This window comes from Cygnus olor, chromosome 1 (genome assembly GCF_009769625.2).
Source record: "Cygnus olor isolate bCygOlo1 chromosome 1, bCygOlo1.pri.v2, whole genome shotgun sequence".
NCBI classification, from domain to species: domain Eukaryota; kingdom Metazoa; phylum Chordata; class Aves; order Anseriformes; family Anatidae; genus Cygnus; species Cygnus olor.
The window spans coordinates 180,113,028-180,130,928 of NC_049169.1; the positions used below are offsets into that span (position 1 = coordinate 180,113,028).

A 17,901-nucleotide genomic window follows, 5' to 3' on the forward strand; every position below is an offset into this window, starting at 1 on the left:
AATGTGAGCCCTAGTACGGATGCATGGAGCTTAGTGGCACCGTTAGGCCACTGAAGTGATCTCCCACATCTGCAAAGCTGGCCATGGATCACTGGATCCCTGCCCACTTGGGCTGAGGTCTACTGGAGATGAATGAGAAATTCAGTGGGGTTTTGAGCAGGTCCCATCATTGCTCTTGCCAACACAAGGGGCAGATACTAAGGCAGTGAGGTGAGATGGCAGAGACGGTGCCCTTCCAGCCAGCAGGTCTGGGGACAGGCAAGTGGGATGGAGCGGAAAAAAGCATTTTTGGTTCCTTCCAGATCTGTAGGAGGAAGTTCCCTAGTGCTACTGGATTTGTGATCAAACAGGGATGGGGGACGCTGCTCCAGCAGTACTGATAGAGGTGCACAGCTGGTAGCAGGAGGCCAGAGCAGTGTGGTGTGCTCCGAGGAAAACCTCCTTGCCTTCCCCCTTGCTCCTGCTCCCACCCTCACCTACCTCTGGGACCATGGAGGTATCAGATATGAAGACCAGTAAGAGCCCCCTGATATTATCCTGGAATCCAGGCGAGCTAATGGCACCGCACAGAGGTCAGTAGAGGTGGCTTTTAATTCACCTCCAGGTTTTGACTTCAGACACTCCTCAAAGTCTTGCTCCAGCTCTCTCTGTTGATAAGAAAGGACTTGGGGCCGGCCAGTGCTGCCAAGTGAGCTCTGAAAGACATCGTTATTTGGCTGCCGCCGACCCGAGGCTCTGCTCCAGCTCTGTATTATCTCACCACAACCCAGTCGTGAGTCTGAGGAAAATCCTACTCACCAGAAACCTACCAAATAATGCACTGAAAACATAAAAGTGTTTGTGCTTCATGCTATTACACAGTTTTGGAAAAATCTTTTTCTTTTTTTTTTGGACTCAAAGCAATTAATAGTTGCTACATTAAATCTGAAAATAAAAGAAGAGCTTGGTTACTGAAGTCATTTCCAAAGCCTTTTATTGTTTTATATTCAACAAAGGATAAGAGATTACCATAAAACCAATGCTAATGTGGAAGCAAAACCAGAAAGGGATGTATCCCTCTCAATTGTTGAGGAATGGCAGGGGTGAATGAGCTGTTTGAAGGTGTCCCACACCTTCACCATCACCCAGATATGGTTGTTTTGGGGAAGAGACATTGGGAAGTGTTGTAAGTGACATATGCTCCTTGCTAGACCCCAGTAACCCAAAGTGATTTCTGGCCAATCGCCCCCTGCCCCACTCCCCCCGAGCCCATCACCAGAGCCACCAGTGGTGGCCATCGGAGCCATCAGAGGGCCATCTCCACCCACAGAGGGAGCCCAGAGGCACCACAGCAGTTGGGGGAGACCCAGAGACCCCTGGGAGACACCAACCTTAAAACAGCCCCCCCAGGTAGCCTCATCCCCGTGTGCTAGGGGAAGGACACCCGTCACCAGCAGCCCATGGGAGAAGCTCTCTGTGTCACCCCAAGCCTGAGGAGGGCATGGGGCACACTGTGGGGTGCAGGGGAAGGGCATTTGGGGACTGCATGACACTTTTTGTAGGATGTTTATGGGAAGAATCAAAGGTGGGGATAGCGGGATCAAGGCCACCTAGGGAGGAACAAGCATGGGAAAATAGAGGGATAAGGGGATAAAAGGGTCTATGTGCACACAAACCAGGGCTGGTCACTATGTTTGTCCGGCCATTCCCTGCCCTGATCAGCACAAACTGTCCTGTTTCTTCATTAAAAGCCATTTTTAATTATCCTCCCAGTTGATGGGCCCTGTTCATGGTCCATGGATGTGTGTGGGGGTCTGAGTGCAGCAGCTGGAGCAGGATAAGGGGCAGAGGGACGTGTCCCTGGGGTGCCACCACGGGAGGCCAGTGGGCAGACTGGGACACAGGGAAACAGCAAAAAAACAGCTTCTCTACTCCACGCCACACAGACACGAAGGGACTCTTGTGCAAAGGGTCCTTCCACTTTCCCCTGACTTTCCAGTGCTTTCTCCTCATTTTTATTACCTAAAATAAAACTCCTCTTGGGGAGGAAAAAAGTGCGTGTACTATGCCTCATAAACCAGGCCTCCTGTGCTGTTCTGAGCCGTGATTAAAGCTGGGCTGGGTATTTTATTCATAACAAGCATGTCAGGCTTGCTTTTTTCTGCCGTGTTTGTGCTGCTCCCTCCTGAGGCCCTCCCCTCGCAGGGAATTGATGTCGGTAATGATTCCCTCCCTGCAGGAGCAGAGTTCACAGCTGGAATAAACACGCGATTTAGCCAAGGGTGAATTCATGGCTGCAATTCATATTCTGACACGGGGGAAGCCTTTTGCTCATGGACGAACAGATCGTGTGGCTGCAATTGAAATTTAGGCAACAAAATGCTGTGCATGATATTTGCAGAGCAGGATCCTGATAGAAGTGGAGAAAACCTTGAAAATGAAGAGAGGGGGTCTTTCAGCAGCTGCCAGTCACTGAAGGGGTGTCTTGGGAGCACCTGGGTGGGATTACATCCTTTTGTACCTGCAAAATGGTGTGTGTGATGTGGTGCGGACAGACCTGGGAGAGAAGGAAATGCCCTGCAGGAAAGGAAATGTATCTTTGTCCTGATCATTCAGCTTACAGGTAAGGCAGCCTTGGAAGCGTTCAGAGCTGTGAGACCATAACACGGAGCAGGTTCATGCCTGCAAAGCAGAATTTCTCATTCCTGATACAGGCTAGGCAGCCCCAGCAGACAAACCTAAGCACGCGTTTCTATTCCTGGCCAGGCTGCAGCGTTTGCCTGCGTGCTCCAGCGCTGCCTCGGCAGTGTGGGAAGGTGGACAACGGATCAAACCGTGAAATCCGAAGTTGGGACTGATCACTCTGTGCTCCTGGGCTGGTCCTCAAAGACCTTGCTGTCCTTTCATGCATGGGTAGGTGTGCGGTATACATACAGACACGCACAGCTCCAGTAGCCACATCAAAACCACATCTGAAGCAGCTCACATCAGGAGGCAGCTAACTGGCAAAATGCCGACAGCTGAATCCGTCACCGGGAGAGCTACCTAGGATTATGAATGCAGATGATGCTCACTGAGCTGCAGAGCTGGGGTTTGCAGAGTTGGTTTTCCACAGAAATGTCCCATTACCATTGCATGGCAACACCCCGGCCACCCCGTATCCTTTGGGATATCCTCCGGCAGGTGAGAGCATGTGCTGCTTCAGGTTTCACATTTCCCATTATCCCCAGGAACATCTCCATGGCATGTGTAGGATCATTCACCAGACTGGGCTGAAAGAGCCCAGAAAGTTTTGGGAGAAGGGACAACAGGCAGACAGGCGGCCTCGTCACATCAGCCTTGTTTCTTCAGCAAAGCAAGCTAAAAATAATAACAGCAGGATTATGGACGTTTGAGAAGCTGAAAATAAGGAACAAATGTCATGTGAATCACAGGGCCTCAAAGGATGTCTGGGCTATCTCAGGCAACCACGTTATTTTATTCCTTCCATGCACTGTCCTCGAGGGTGGTTTGCTCTTTCGCACCACCTCCTCAGTGGAAAGCCTGAGTTATTCTTTGTTCACCTGGTCACCAAACACCTCCTCCTAACTTCCAGCCTTGTTTTGTGCTATTTCTTAGATGACTACACTGAAACGCAAATTGAGACTGAGAGCAATGAACTTTAAGTTAAAAGCAAAAGTATGAAGTCAGGAAAAAACATGCCAGACAGAGAAGAGCTGAGACTGAAGTGTGGGAAATGCCTGATGGTCTACCTGTGCGTGAGTGATGCTCCCCGTGTTTGTGTAATACCTCTTGGGTAATGAGCTCAGAAAATCATGGCTGGACTGTCACCACCCTTTTTGAATAAAAGGGCTGATGTGTTAGTGCTGCGTAATGGTCCTGATATCGCTGCCCAGAGGAGGAAGCCCCAGAATAAGACCACGAGCTGTGAGAAAATGCCTACTGCTGCATTTCAGATGTTCACACAGTAAGAGGAGCTCACAAGCTGCACCAGACAGTGTTTTGGTGTGCACTAAGTAAGGCACCTTTGGGCCACATACAGCAGCAGCTAGACCTTGCTGTCCCCTTTCAGCTCAACTGCAGCTTGGTTTGTAGCAGCCCCCAGGGTCAGCATCAGGCTGAAGTAGCTTCTGTAGAGGCTGCTTTAAAAATACAAATAAAAATAAAGTCTGTAGTGGGAAACGCTCAGCAGTTAGCAAGTCAGGACACTACAGATGGATGATGTATATACCAAGGAGATGGTATAGGAACAGGAGCAGAGGGATAAATTTACTCTATTTAAAGCATCTGGAGGTTGGGTGTCTGAGCTGGTCACCATAAATTCAACTTATAATCAATGAGGCGAAATAGATCCCTCCAGAGTACAGCCTTAAGGTATGACATACAACATGTCACATTAACCACTCTCTAGACAGACCTGTTGATACCAGCCAGCTCTAAAAGGAGCCCAGGATGCCAGGCATCAGACTCTCAGCCGTCTGAATTAGGTGTGACAAATTACATCTGAGAAGCCAGACGTATTAATGGGGGCACAGTGTGGTGGTCTCAGCCTTCTGGGATTTGGGGTGGATCACTTTTTAAACAAATGCATGAACAAAGGACCTCATGGTCCCATGACAAATTCCTGGTCTGGTGTTTAGGCCTGACGAGTAGGTGCTCCATTAGTCAAGGACTTTCCCAGGGTGGAACAGATCCACTTGAGGAGATGAACAGAAGAGGATGTGCCATGAAGGAGAACACAGTGGGGGAAGCATCTTGAGCTCATGCCCACATCAGCAATAAAGGATTTGCCACCTTTATACATGGCAGTGGACACAAACCCAGATTTGTCCAAAGTCTGAAGCTTTGACGTAAATTCTCTTCTAGTTAATAAAACATCCAGGACTGAAGAACAAATCCCTCCCAAACCCACAATGACTATTTGCAATCAGGAAGCTGCCAAGAATTTCCACATGTTTTCCAGAAATCATTGGTCCCCATCAGAAACGAAGACACACTATTTTATTTCAACATCTCAGAGGTGTGGGGAGGCTGGGCAGAGGGAGCAGCCAAGCACAGATCCTGTGGAGAAACCCTAGAAACCTGTGACCTTTCCCAGACTGACTTTTGTTTGCATACTGGGATGGAGGCCACAGGGAGAGGCCACAGTGACATGTGGGTTTATTGCCTCCTGGGTGTGAAGGGCCCTTGGAGTGGTCAACAAGGTGCTTTGCCAGTAAGGGCAGGTGAATATCTGGGTTTGCCCATGTTTTGTAGCCCATTGGCTCTGTTGTTCTTCCCAATCTGGCTAGGCAATATGCAGGGGAAAGGCTGCTTCACCCCAAATCAGGGCATGCTGCACCAGTACACAACCCAGCGGGCAGGACCTGGCTCTCTGCCTGAGCAAACAGGGCACGGGGTGGTCACCCCCAGCTCTCCTGAGAGTCAAGCAGCACTTCTGGGGGAGAATGATTCTGAACTCATTTAGTTGCTTTCGTTAGGATGAGAGGACCCACGGCCTACAAGTGCATTTCTGCTCAGTGTGAAGGGAGCTGATGGGCAAATCCTACCCAGAGGGGGTGCAAGGATAGAGCTGTCCCCATCCCTGGGCATCAGCAATGTTCCCTGCCACCACGCACCCTCACCACACCATCCCCAGCAGCTGTGCTGCCCCAGTGATGTCCCATGACCCTGACACTTCTTCTTCCAGACCTGCACAAACCACAAACACACCCAAGGAACCCAGAGATGCTCCAGCTGGGATCTTTAATTTCAGCATCATCCGATTGAGGGATGGGAGCGTGGAGTGACCTATACTGCACAGTTCAGTAAGGGAAGGGGAAGAAATGCGCTCTGTGTTAGGGAGACTCCATTCTTCTGTGAACAGAGAAATGCAAATATCTCCCAAAGGCCTTTCTTTGGTCAAAAGGCTGCCATTCCAATAAAATTTGATACTGCAAGTTCCCGAGTTTCTCCCCTTTTTTTTTTGTTATTATTATTTTAAGAAACATAGTCAATTCACTTACATGTAAATTGGATTTACAGAGGAGCAAGAGAAAGTTTTTTTTTTTCTTGATGGTTCCTGCATATTTTTATGTCTCATTGTAAGGATGCTTCCGCTCCAGCAGTAGCTATCAAAGGAGATAAAGCCAGAAGTACAGCAGCATGGTGCTTTGTCAGTTCTGTAACTCTTGTTAACCTCAGACAAGAAGGACACTATTGCTGAAATATAATAACAAACCACTGGGCAACACGATCCTCTGCTTCTCAAGTGATCAAACAAATTATTCATCTTTCTAGCCTGAATGTAAACTGACAGCAACCTTTTCATTTAAAGTAAATTAAGGACATTAGACTATCTAACATGAATGATTTTGTTGTTGTTGTTGTTCCCCCCTCCCCCCCCCCCCCCCTTAATTAAATGAAAGCAAGTTTTATAATTTAAACATTCCCACACTCAGTTGAACGAATGCAAATACTCTCCATGATTATTCATGCAGCAGAGCAGCAGAGTGAAACCAGCGGTGTTAATTCCCTGCCGAGGCTGATTCCTTCTGAACATATAAGGTGCAGAGGGTTACAGTAGCTCCTGGGGACCCACCAGGGAGGACCTCATTGTGGTATCTCATTGTCACACACAGAGTAATAGGAGGTGGCAGTGTTTGCTCCAGAGTTTCCACTCTAAACCTGAGGTTTGATGTGATGGAGGCTCTGGGAGTGACAAGCGTCCTTCCCCTGCAGTGTGTGCCTGGTAGCATTTGGTCACAGCCTTGGTGGACATGGCCACCTCCCAGGTAGCCCCCAGGTGTCCCCCACCTTGAGTTCACCACAATGCCACCTCAGCTTTTCAGATCCCAGCATTTCCAGCTCTGCCCAAGCAGAGACAAACTGCTTTGTCTTTGCTTATGGCTTTGGAGCATCCCAGCCAGGGTTTCTCTGCCAGCAGGGACAGCCAGCATCTCCCTGCTCTGCCCACTAGCTCCTCTTACCCGTGTGTTACAGGCAATGCCCAGCTCAGCCCCAAAGTGTCTTACTAATGCTGCCAGGAACATGCTCTCCAAAGAAGTCCAACACTGTGGGAAGTAAGGATCCCAAAACACAAGAAAAAATGCATAACTCTGCCTTCCTCAAAGGCAGGCGCCCCAAGAACTATGGTGGTAAGCAGGGAAGAGACAGGAAGAACAGCAGGTATGGTGCATGTACAAGTGACCTGTCTTCTTGGTGCCTTCTGCTAAAGGAGGGGTTGGGTGACTTGGCAAGCAAGAGATTGTATCTCCAATACCATGCTTAACGATCAGTCAGATCTAATTTGTTCAGTCTGGCTTCAGTCTCCCTAGGGTTTCCACCTTCACAATTACCACAGCAATCAGTTCCAAAATTTTATAGGTACTCTGTGAAAAAATAAAAATTTAAAAAAAAAAAAGTCTTTTGCTTGTGCCAAACCTGCTGATTGCTGGAGCCCCTCTATCTATTATAATGTGAGAAATAGTGAATAACTTCTACTTTACTCACCTTCTTTATGGCGCTCCAAACCCAGCAGACCCCAATGGGATATACAGGTCTCTACAGACTTTCTACTGGCTATTTTCCTAGATGAAGACTCCTGGTCCAATTTGTTTCTCTTAGTCATTAAACCAATTTACACTCCTGATTGTCCTTTCCACCCTTCTCTGTTTGTCTTCTACCTCTGAGATGGGTGGACCTTAACTCCATCCTGCATTCACAGTTACACTACCCATTACTTAGTAACATAATGTCATTTTCTGTCCTGCTCTTGATTCATTTCCTAACATTTACCTTTCAAAATCTTAAAGACATTTTGCAATAGCATTGCCTTATTTCTTCACTAACAGTTTCCAACTGCATTGGCTAATATTAAACCTCTCAATCCACAAGAAACTGAGTAACCTGACTGTTCAGTGCTTCCCACAATTCCCATTGAAGTTGTTCCACTCAAATTACCCCTGAAGTGCAATCAGATAAAGATACATACATTCCCTTATGGAATTAACCTACATATTTCTTGTGAGCAAACAAACATCTGTCTCTATTTGATTCATGCACACTCCAGAACATGCTTGACTAAACCCTGGGGATGCCCACATCTCCCCAGTGAAGGTCCTTGAACACTGAGTATCACCACATTGAGGATGGAGCTCTGTGTTACCCCACAGACACCTGTTGACTTCAATAAATGTAATCCCGATTTTGGGAGTCCAACCCATTCAGAACAATTAATTGAATTCAATAAATGTATTGGTTTATTAAGAAAAGGGTGGATGTTTAAATAAATGCATCACAAGTTAGAAATGGGCTTAACTGTAGTTTTAACCCTGGGTGACTGACATCTGACATCCTAGTACACTGCAGGGCCAGAGCGTGTTGTGTCCATGTCCATCCCTGAGTGCTCTGATAAGCCTCCAGAAAAGATAAATCCTATGTTTCTCTGGATTTCAGCAGCTGAACACCTCTGATTCTTCCCCATCCAACTGCAGGAAAATGTTTCTGCCTTCCCGGGTAGAGGACAGAGTCATGGGGATGCACTGGAAGGCTCTCCGTGTTCTCTGGTGAAATATTTCATCCTCTCAGCACTAGAAATCTTGGACCTTTCCAGTATGAGGTCAATGTCTTGTCTCTGGGAAGGGCTGTCATGGACTTCAGATGAAGGAACATGAAATTGCATCAGACAGTTGTGGAAATTCTCCATCTAACAGAAACGGCTCCTCCACTCCTGTTTATTTGGAGCACAAACATATCTCTTACTAAGGAATCTCAACCTTTCCAGAATTCACAAAGTCTTTATTTATCTTGTACTCCTTGCTACTAAAACTAGATATTCCCATTATCCTGAAAAATATTGAGTCTTCTTCTGATTCATACTAAGCTCTTGGCCACAGTGATATATTATAACAGAAAGTTTCTAGAATAATGCAGCACAAATGTTGAAATTTGCTTTGGGGCAGAATTTTGTACCAGGGACCTGCTTCACACAAACATTCACAGAAAGCTTATGTAAAACAACTTCTAACTCTTACGCAGCACTTTCCCATAGATCTCAGAAGTATTTGCAGAAAGGATACATCTCATTTCACTTTTCTTTAAAACTGAAGTGACTCAGTATCCTCTAAAAAATGGGGAACTTCTGGTCTTTCTCCAGGGATCTATGATAATCTACACAGTCTTCCACAAATCGGCTGAAATTATGGACTTTGTGAACATATACAGAAGTCCTAATATGTCTCCAGGTCACCTTAGCACTGTGCAGACATGCTGTGCATTTACACTACCCACGTCAGGTCATTGCTCATAGGCAGCATCTGTCCTTATGGCAAAGCCCAAACGTACACTGGGCTGAATTAGCAAGTGTCACCTGCACATCAAGGGAATTGATCACTGTCCTCTACTCGACACTTGTGGTACCACCTCTGGACCACGTGCTGTGTCTGGTTTTGGGCTCCCCGATACTGAAGGGCACAGACACACTGGAACAATCCCAGGGGAGGGCCACCAAGCTGTCCAGGGGCTGGAGCACATCGTGGACCAGGAGAGGCTGAGAGAGCTGGGCTCATTCAGCTTGGACAAGGCTCACTTTTTTTCCTACAGTTCCATGATTTTGAGCACCAAGATCCTAGGAACCACACCAGTTCAGCAATGGGTAAGAAATCCCTGGGGTTGTGCTCTGTTCAACAGTTAGACAAACATCTGAGAAGCCTTTAAGATGAGAGAGTCGCAACATAAATTTAAGACAGTTATCAAGTTCTATTGAAGTCAGCTGCAATGAGAGTTTCATGATTTTCCCAGGTCCTCTCTATTAAAGATAGTAACTTCCATGCTGAACTGAGGGGCATGCAAAATACTTCATAATTTAGGCAAGGTGCCTGATGCCAGATATAGTTCATCACTTTACAGGGAACTTGAGCCCAGTCTATCTTTTATATAACCCAGCGTACTAACTTGCAGCTCCCAAAAGGTGGAATAAGGCTACTAGAATCAGCTGATACTAAGTGAAAATGTGAGTAATGCTTGAATGTTTCAGAAAATATATGTATTTTTTTCTCCATAGTTAGCAATGTATGAGTCATTCAGGCTCCCTAGCTACTGCACTGCATGAATGACTCAAAACTCCACCGAGAACGGAGGCACAAGCAGTTCTCTCTTTGTGCCAGATTTTCTCCTTCTAAATCACCCTTGCTGTATCTCACCCACTTCAAAAAAGGAGAATCTCTTTCCCTATTACTTCCTTTTCCCCATTCCCATGCGAGCCCGGGTAAGACATAGTGTGCAAGGATGGTCAGTGCTCATTGTGACTGAAAAAAAGTACATTAAATTGAGATCAGGTAACCATTTTTTAAAAAGTGACATAATATGTAAACTAGTTGCTTTGCTGAGTTCCTCTGAAATTCTCTGAAGAGCAAGGACACTGCACCTCTAAACAGATTGGACCACAATGTCCTCTATGGAATTTTCCTGTGCAGCAAAGGAAATTTCCTGGAAATTTTAGTCAATCATTTGTTTGGGGGAAAGTTTTGAATTGAGTTCATCGTGGATCTTGAAACATCTCAGTCCCTGGTGATCTGTATTGTTGTATAAACTGATAGTCCCTGCCTACCTTAAATACAATAAACCACTGCTGAGAGGATCCACGTTAATTTGTACCAGGTATCTGCATGCGAACAACTCACACACAACCCTGTCTTGAGTGATTCCTGGACATCTGCCTGAACCCAGGTTCCTCCTGCAGAGCTCTGAGCCACTCTTTGGAGTCCCAGGTAAATCTGTCTTTGGTGCCACATTCCCACCATCTTGTGTTATCACATATGTCACTTTCCAGGGACTGAAAGATCAAGAGGGAAAAGCCATAGTCGGTGTATTAGTCGTCCCTTTAAGAAAATACCCTGCATAGTCTGGCTATTGCCTAACCCCATTACCTCACCTCTAGGCGGATCAACATCCCCTTGTTCCTTGGATCTGCAGCAGCTCTGTTGCAATGACCATGGGGTATTTTGATTAGTGACCATTTCCTCATTTCAAAATCCTTCTACCATAAAAGCAGTCTGGTCACATAACAGAAAAAAGTGTACATAGTCATTTGTTAGAACAGATCTCTGTAAGGCAAGCCACCGATTTCAGTTCTGCAGTTTGTTTTCTATTTATGAGAAAATTATCATGTTCAAAAGGAATTACTGTGATTTGTTTTCCTAATCCATTCTTCCCATTACAAATTTTTATTCAGCTTTTTCAGAAGTTACGTGAGTTTAATTCTCTTTGATGCCACTAGTCGTCAATCAGCAGATACTTTGTGGTCCCTTCCTATCAAAAGCTGCTTAATACCTCACCATAGTCCAAGGAACTTGTGTTGTCATTGGAAAAGAAAGGTCCTTAGGGTTGGAGGTGCAGCTTTCTGAATACAACATCTCTATATAGATGGAAACAACAGCTGTCCAAGAGTCACAAACTCTTAGTGCTGTTAACACAAAGCCTGTTTACTAGAATTTATTTTTCAGGTTAACCATTTCACCACTGGCTATCTCAACTCTCTGGAACCAACCAAATGATCCAAGAGTGTGGAATTCCACTAGAGACTAGGCAGAAGCCTTCAGTGCCAGACAAATCTAGTTTGAATGAATCCCTTCAGACTGTTCGAAGTTGTCTCTTCTGTTGCTACCATGAAGCAGAACATACTTCTGGGTCAATTTTTTTTTTTTTTTTATGTTTTATTTTTTACCCTGGGACTTATGAAACACTATTTGATCAGAAGCCTCAAATTATGGACAAAGCCCATCAACCTTCTCCTCTCTTTTGGTGACTTGGAATCAGAAGGATTCCCTCTCTCTTGGATGACTCAGATTCATTCCAGCTGAGTTTAGACAGTGCAAGTTATGCTATAGTCAACTGAGAAAGCAAACATTCAGAAGAAGCACACAGATACATGAGGAGTGGCAGGGGGAGCTGGATTTGTTCTGTCTGAAGAAAACGAGGTTTAGAGGATCTCACTGCTGACCACAGATACATAACAGTATGATGCAGAGAAGACAACCAAACTCTTCTCTGAGGGGTATAGCAACAGGATAAGAGGCTATGGATACAAATTGCAAAAATAGAAATTCTGATCAGGTTTTAGGAAACATTCCTTTCACCATGAGGATGGTCAAATACTGGAACAGCTATCGGAGAGGTAGTGGCATCAGCATTTCTGGAGATACTCAAAACTCAGCTGGACAAGGCCCTGAACAACAAGCTATAACTGGATGTGCTTTGAGTGAAGAGTTGGACAAGAGGACCTCTATAGACTCCCTTCCAACTCAAATTACCCCATGGCTCAATAGTTCTGTGGTTTTTCAGGACGTCAGATATTGACCAAGAGTCAAAACACCCTCTTACGTTGTCTTTCACTGTGTAGTTTAAGCAGATTTCACAGAATCACAGAATCATCTAGGTTGGAAGAGACCTCCAAGATCACCTAGTCCAACCTCTGACCTAACACTAACAAGTCCTCCACTAAACCATATCACTAATCACTACATCTAAATGTCTTTTAAAGACCTCCAGGGATGGTGACTCAACCACTTCCCTGGGCAGCCTGTTCCAATGCCTAACAACCCTTTCAGTAAAGTAGTTTTTCCTAATATCCAACCTAAACCTCCCCTGGCGCAACTTTAGCCCATTCCCCCTTGCCCTGTCACCAGGCACGTGGGAGAATAGACCAACCCCCACCTCGCTACAGCCTCCTTTAAGGTACCTGTAGAGAGTGATAAGGTCACCCCTGAGCCTCCTCTTCTCCAGACTGAACAATCCCAGCTCCCTCCGCCACTCCTCATAAGACTTGTTCTCCAGACCCCTCACAAATTTCATGTTGGTAGTTTCCATAACACTAATAAGAAGTCCTTCTGTCTTAATTAACTGAAGTTTAATTTTGCTTCAGGTGAGGACCTATTCAGTGTATAATAAAAGTACTTTAGTCATGACTTCAACAGAAGTCTTTTGGACATCATCTAAACCTACTAATTTCTTTCTTTCTTTTTAGCTCCATTTAGTCGGTCTCATTTTTACTTGCTCATCATTTTACCAGCTGAATTATTTCCATATATAATCTCTTCCATTCATTAACTTCTTCTTGCCTGTTGGCAGCAAAGATATTTGGCATTGAAAATTGACAGAATATATCAGCATGTGTGGCCTTTTAACGTGATTAATTAGTATATGGAAAGAACTTTGTAATCTGTCAAGGAAAAAACTGCAAAGCTGTGAGGGTTAACAAAGAGGTCCTTTCCTTTACTTTTTGCTTGATTTGTTTTATAAACAGTGATGCAAGCAACTATACCAGGACCCAAATTGGAAAGCCACTTCTCACTGTGTTGAATTAAAGGAAAAGAAGACCAGTGGAATGATTTTCCTTGCTTTTTGAGAGAGATTACAGCTCTGGCTTGCTCTATACATTTGCAGACAGCTTTGTTCTCCATCAGCCTGTATTTAGTCAGTTAAATGCTTATCTGGAAACCTTGCCCAGTAATCTTACCAAATGATGGCTTTCTCACTACTGTTGCTTTCAAAGCAAAAACTCACATAACCTTGTTTGGCATGTCATCTCCTATCAGCCCTTATTCAATTGTGAAAAATGGCTTGAAAAACAACAGGAAACCCAAGAAAATGTGATAACAAACAGCAGTGTGTCAGGATTTAGGAAAGTGTGATTACAAGCACCATGGACACCATTGTCAGGTCAGACGTGTCTTTTTTAATTAACTGAAGTAGAAGGAAAATAGCATGTTAACAAGATTAACAAATGAAATTACAAAATTGTAGGTGTTAATACCAGTAGGTATCATACACCGTATTATCTCAGAAGATGTCAGCCTAGGAAATAATTCTCTTTTCATTTTTAATATCTATTTTTCTCACTTTGTTCCCCCCATTTCATCTCACCGAGGTTTGAAAACATTCTCTGAGAGCCTCCTGAGGACTAGACTGGAATTGGCCTTCTTGTACATTAACTCGGAGATCAAGCTCTTTTGCAGGGAAGAAAAACAGTGCTTTTGGCTATTCCATTTTATTTCTAATGTACAAACTTAAGATGTCCATACGAATTTATTTAGGTCTCTGGAGGAAAATTCTAGGCCATGACATGAAGCTTCTCTTTTTTCCTTTTGATGTTTTCAGAATCAGATCCTCAATAATTAAATTAAGGCTAAGATTAATAAGTATGTTTGTATCCCATTGTAAAGCTGCTTAGAATCTTCCCCCAGAAAGACAGAAAAGAAATAATATTGGGGAGAGAGCACAGACACACATTACTCTGAAAAGAGCGAGGATTTTTGCAGAATCTTTACCAGCAATTTGGAGATACCTAAAATCAATTTTGGCAAAAATCGTGACTAAATCAAGCACTGACTAACAGGTAAGTAATGAGGAAGAGAAAGCCTACCATAGAGACCAATCTGGATATGTCAAGACCATTAAAACATAGTTTGTAATACACTACAGTGAAACTAAATATAAATGTTTATAATTCAGGAAGAAGACACATAAATCTCTGTATACTGAAAAGTTCTTCAGTCACTACATATTAACTGGAAAATGTCATGCTTGTAATGAAAAGAAAATATAAAAGATGCCGCTTGTAACACTGTTGAAGACTTGTTCCCACTGCAGTCCTGCCAACATTTATATGAGCCAGTGCTGAAACACCAAAAACTGCAGGGAAAGAAAGACTCCTGCCCCTTTGATGTCTGTGCAACCTCGGCCACTTCCTTCACCACATGATTTCGTGGGATTCTGTAGTCACAAGCAGCAATTCTACTGTTGTCTCCCCCACCCGTCTGATTCCTTTATTCCAAATGGAAATGACTGGCAATTCATAACATCCTAGAAAACTTTGGCCACGTCCATACAGATGTTAGTAACTGCTCCTTCCCGTATACAGTCCTGTTCCAAATACTCTCCGATAAAAATTGACTTTCCCTGTGCTTTTTATAGTGCACCTCAAGAGGGCTTATGCAAAGAAAAAGGAAACAACTACGCCTATAAATCACACAATTCCCCTAAACCAAAACTCTTTTCTTCTATCTGGTTTCCTAGGACAAAGGTATGTAGCAGGCTGTTCTCAATAACAACAAGTTAAATGCCTCCCTCCATCATGCCACTCTCCCAGACCTCAGTGTAAGAGCGACCTGCCTTTCAGAGACACATGATGAATACAAATCCAGCACTCAGACCATTTCTCTTGAAGTCACTGTTAATATAGGGAGTGCATATTCCCTGCTAGTGTTTCAATATTTTTCAGAGTCCTTGCAAATGCTACAGCAACAGCAATGCCAGCCCAGTGCCAAAAGATTACGGAAGTGTTCTTGTAGCTGGAGGAGCAATAAAAGGCACCTCCTTCAGACAGATTCAGTGGCTAGAAAATGCAATACCGAGCCTTTTCCAAGCACTAAACCTCAGTATAAACAATGCAAAACACATTTTCACACTATCTTCTGTGACACAAGTGGGTTTGAAGTAGGATTCCCTTACCAGGAAGATCCAGACACGTTCATCTTGCTGGTCCAACAGAAATTAAGAAGCCTTCGGTACAATCTCGACTTTACTCTCCGTATCACATGACAACTTGCTCAGAGAACACCGCATGCAAAACTTCATCACATGGCTGAAATCTCTGTTTACATTCCTGATAGTTTACTTTTCATTCTACTTATTGTGTTTTCCGTTTTAATTCCAGCTCTGCAGCCAGTTGGCATGGGAGTCCCCTCTTCACCCTTAGTTTCACAGTAAATATGAGTTGCAGATGTTCACCAGATTGCCTGGGGAGACCACATGCTCCAAGGGTAATTCAGGGCATTGGGACCACGCCAGGGTCACTATACCATATGAAAGAGATATAACACAAGAAATATGAGAGCATGGAGTGTATGGAGATTTCAGGAGAAGTGCATACAAGTTATATCAATAAATGTGAGTGCGGTCATCTCTTTCAGGGCACCAGAAGCACAACCATGACCAAGCACACCCACCTGCCCCTGGGTGCTGCTGAAGGAGTTTTCCATACTGGAACTACCCAAGACACAAGAAGTTTAGGCTGGGATTCACAGAAAATCCAGGAAGGCATTGCACTCAGCTCCACACCACCCTGCAAACCATTGGCTTGGTGCAAGGGACTTACATATGGGCACATGCAAAGCATTTGAATGAGCTGAGCAGTCACCCCCAACAAAGTTTTCAAGCTTAAGCTCACAGCATCCAGGGAAATGGCAGAGGAAGGAGACATCTCCCAGCACTCTAGCTACCCAAACAGCAAGTAGCTTTTCACATGCGCATGACATTAAGATAGCAGATGAAGCTTGCCATTCCAGTTTTTTCTAGATGAGTCTTGCTGCTACTTAATCTGACTCTTTACAGACTCCCACAGCATCTCTGCTACAATTTGATCTATTTAGAGTTTGTCAGCAGCATGTTTTTTCTTAGTTTGAACCCATTGTCCTCATCTTCTCAGTTATTGTTGCCCTGGGACTGTTACTGGCTTAACTCTCATCCAGCGCTACAAAGGCACCAGCTCTTGTTGTGGTTCTGTGGAAAGGAAAATGACCTACAGCTGCTTCCTTTGAGGCATTTTTGCTTTATGCAGGCTGGGAAAAATATCTGAGACAAGTGCTCATTTCTTTAGTAATAAGTCAGCCTGTAAGAGAAATGCTCCCACCAGAAGTTGTCTCCTCGTTTCATAAAAGAGGTTTTTAACTTTGAGAATAAAAATCCATGAACAAAGCACTATTTTGGAAGCCTCATCTAGACACAGTCGTCTCACTGTATAGCTTCATTAAAAAATAAAAATAAAAAATTAAATAGGACCATGTTGTTCTCAGTTCCATGCTTTACCACTGCCATTAAAACTAATGGGAATTATACATATATATACCTGAGGAAAAATGTGACTGGTAGGTCTTAGAAATGAAAGAAGAATGAATTAAAAATAGATTTGGATTAAAAATATCAGAGGGATCAGCTGACTCTGTGCTATAGAAAGGAAAAGAGCTGACAGCCTTAGGAATCAGGGTTATCACAGGATTTCTGCCAAGACATTTATCTATAGTGGTAGATTCTGCTATTTTGACTTGCAAACTGTTAGAGAAATATAAACTTCTTTATTCCCTTGTCCCAGTTAGATTAGTCAAGTACTTAAGCACTTTATCTTTTAATTAATTGTATCAGCTAAGTGTGTACTTAAAAATTGAATTTCTGCGCAGAAATCCCCAACATGTTCATCATTTCTTGTATACCCCCCTTATCCACAGCCTGCCAAGCTCTGAGTCATATTTCCACTTTATTCTATTCTTTCTATTGCTGCACAGCAATTATACAATGTATGAGAGAATGGTATTTGTTGTTTAATCATCGGGGGGATCGGCCATTCATGAGAGAAGAAGACAGCAGCCCGTGCAGAGAGAGGATGACTGAAGTGGGGGAGCTGGAGAACGTGACCTGGCTAAAAGTCAACTAAAGTTAGTAAATGGTGGCTTTGGAAGATGTGGTGGAAGGTCATCCCTTCTCACAGTAAATTTTAAAACAAAAATTGTAAAGAAATAAAACAGCTCCTGGTTTCATGCTCATCATACCAACCTGTATATTTTTTATTTTTCAAAACTTTACTAATCTGGAAGAAACAGAAACTGCATGTGACCATTATTGTGGGTTTGGATTGTAAAACAAAGCTCAAAGCAAGGCTGTCCTAACTGCTTATCAGCTTATGGGTCCACTTTGGATAGAGCAAAACCACTTGCTAAACACGGGGACCATTCCAGTTGAGTGACTTCTCAACCTCATCCATGCCAGTGTTGGTTTGTAGCAGCTGTGCTTCTCCATGTAACCCTGAACTTATCCCTAATTAGTACTGCAAAGCAATCCCTCTTTCCTGAGGGCTTGCACGGAAACAAAGAGGGTCATGGGAAAATCTTG

General features: G+C 44.1%; 1 long non-coding RNA gene across 1 annotated transcript; it reads right to left on the reverse strand.

Annotated features, from left to right (window-relative positions):
- Positions 1-959: 959 nt before the first annotated feature.
- On the reverse strand, positions 960-15,724 carry LOC121062361. The gene is made up of 2 exons (XR_005815528.1): positions 15,469-15,724; positions 960-3,339 (listed from the first exon to the last, which is right to left on the reverse strand). It is a non-coding gene; the product is annotated as an uncharacterized LOC121062361 (long non-coding RNA).
- Between the last annotated feature and the right edge of the window lie 2,177 nt (positions 15,725-17,901).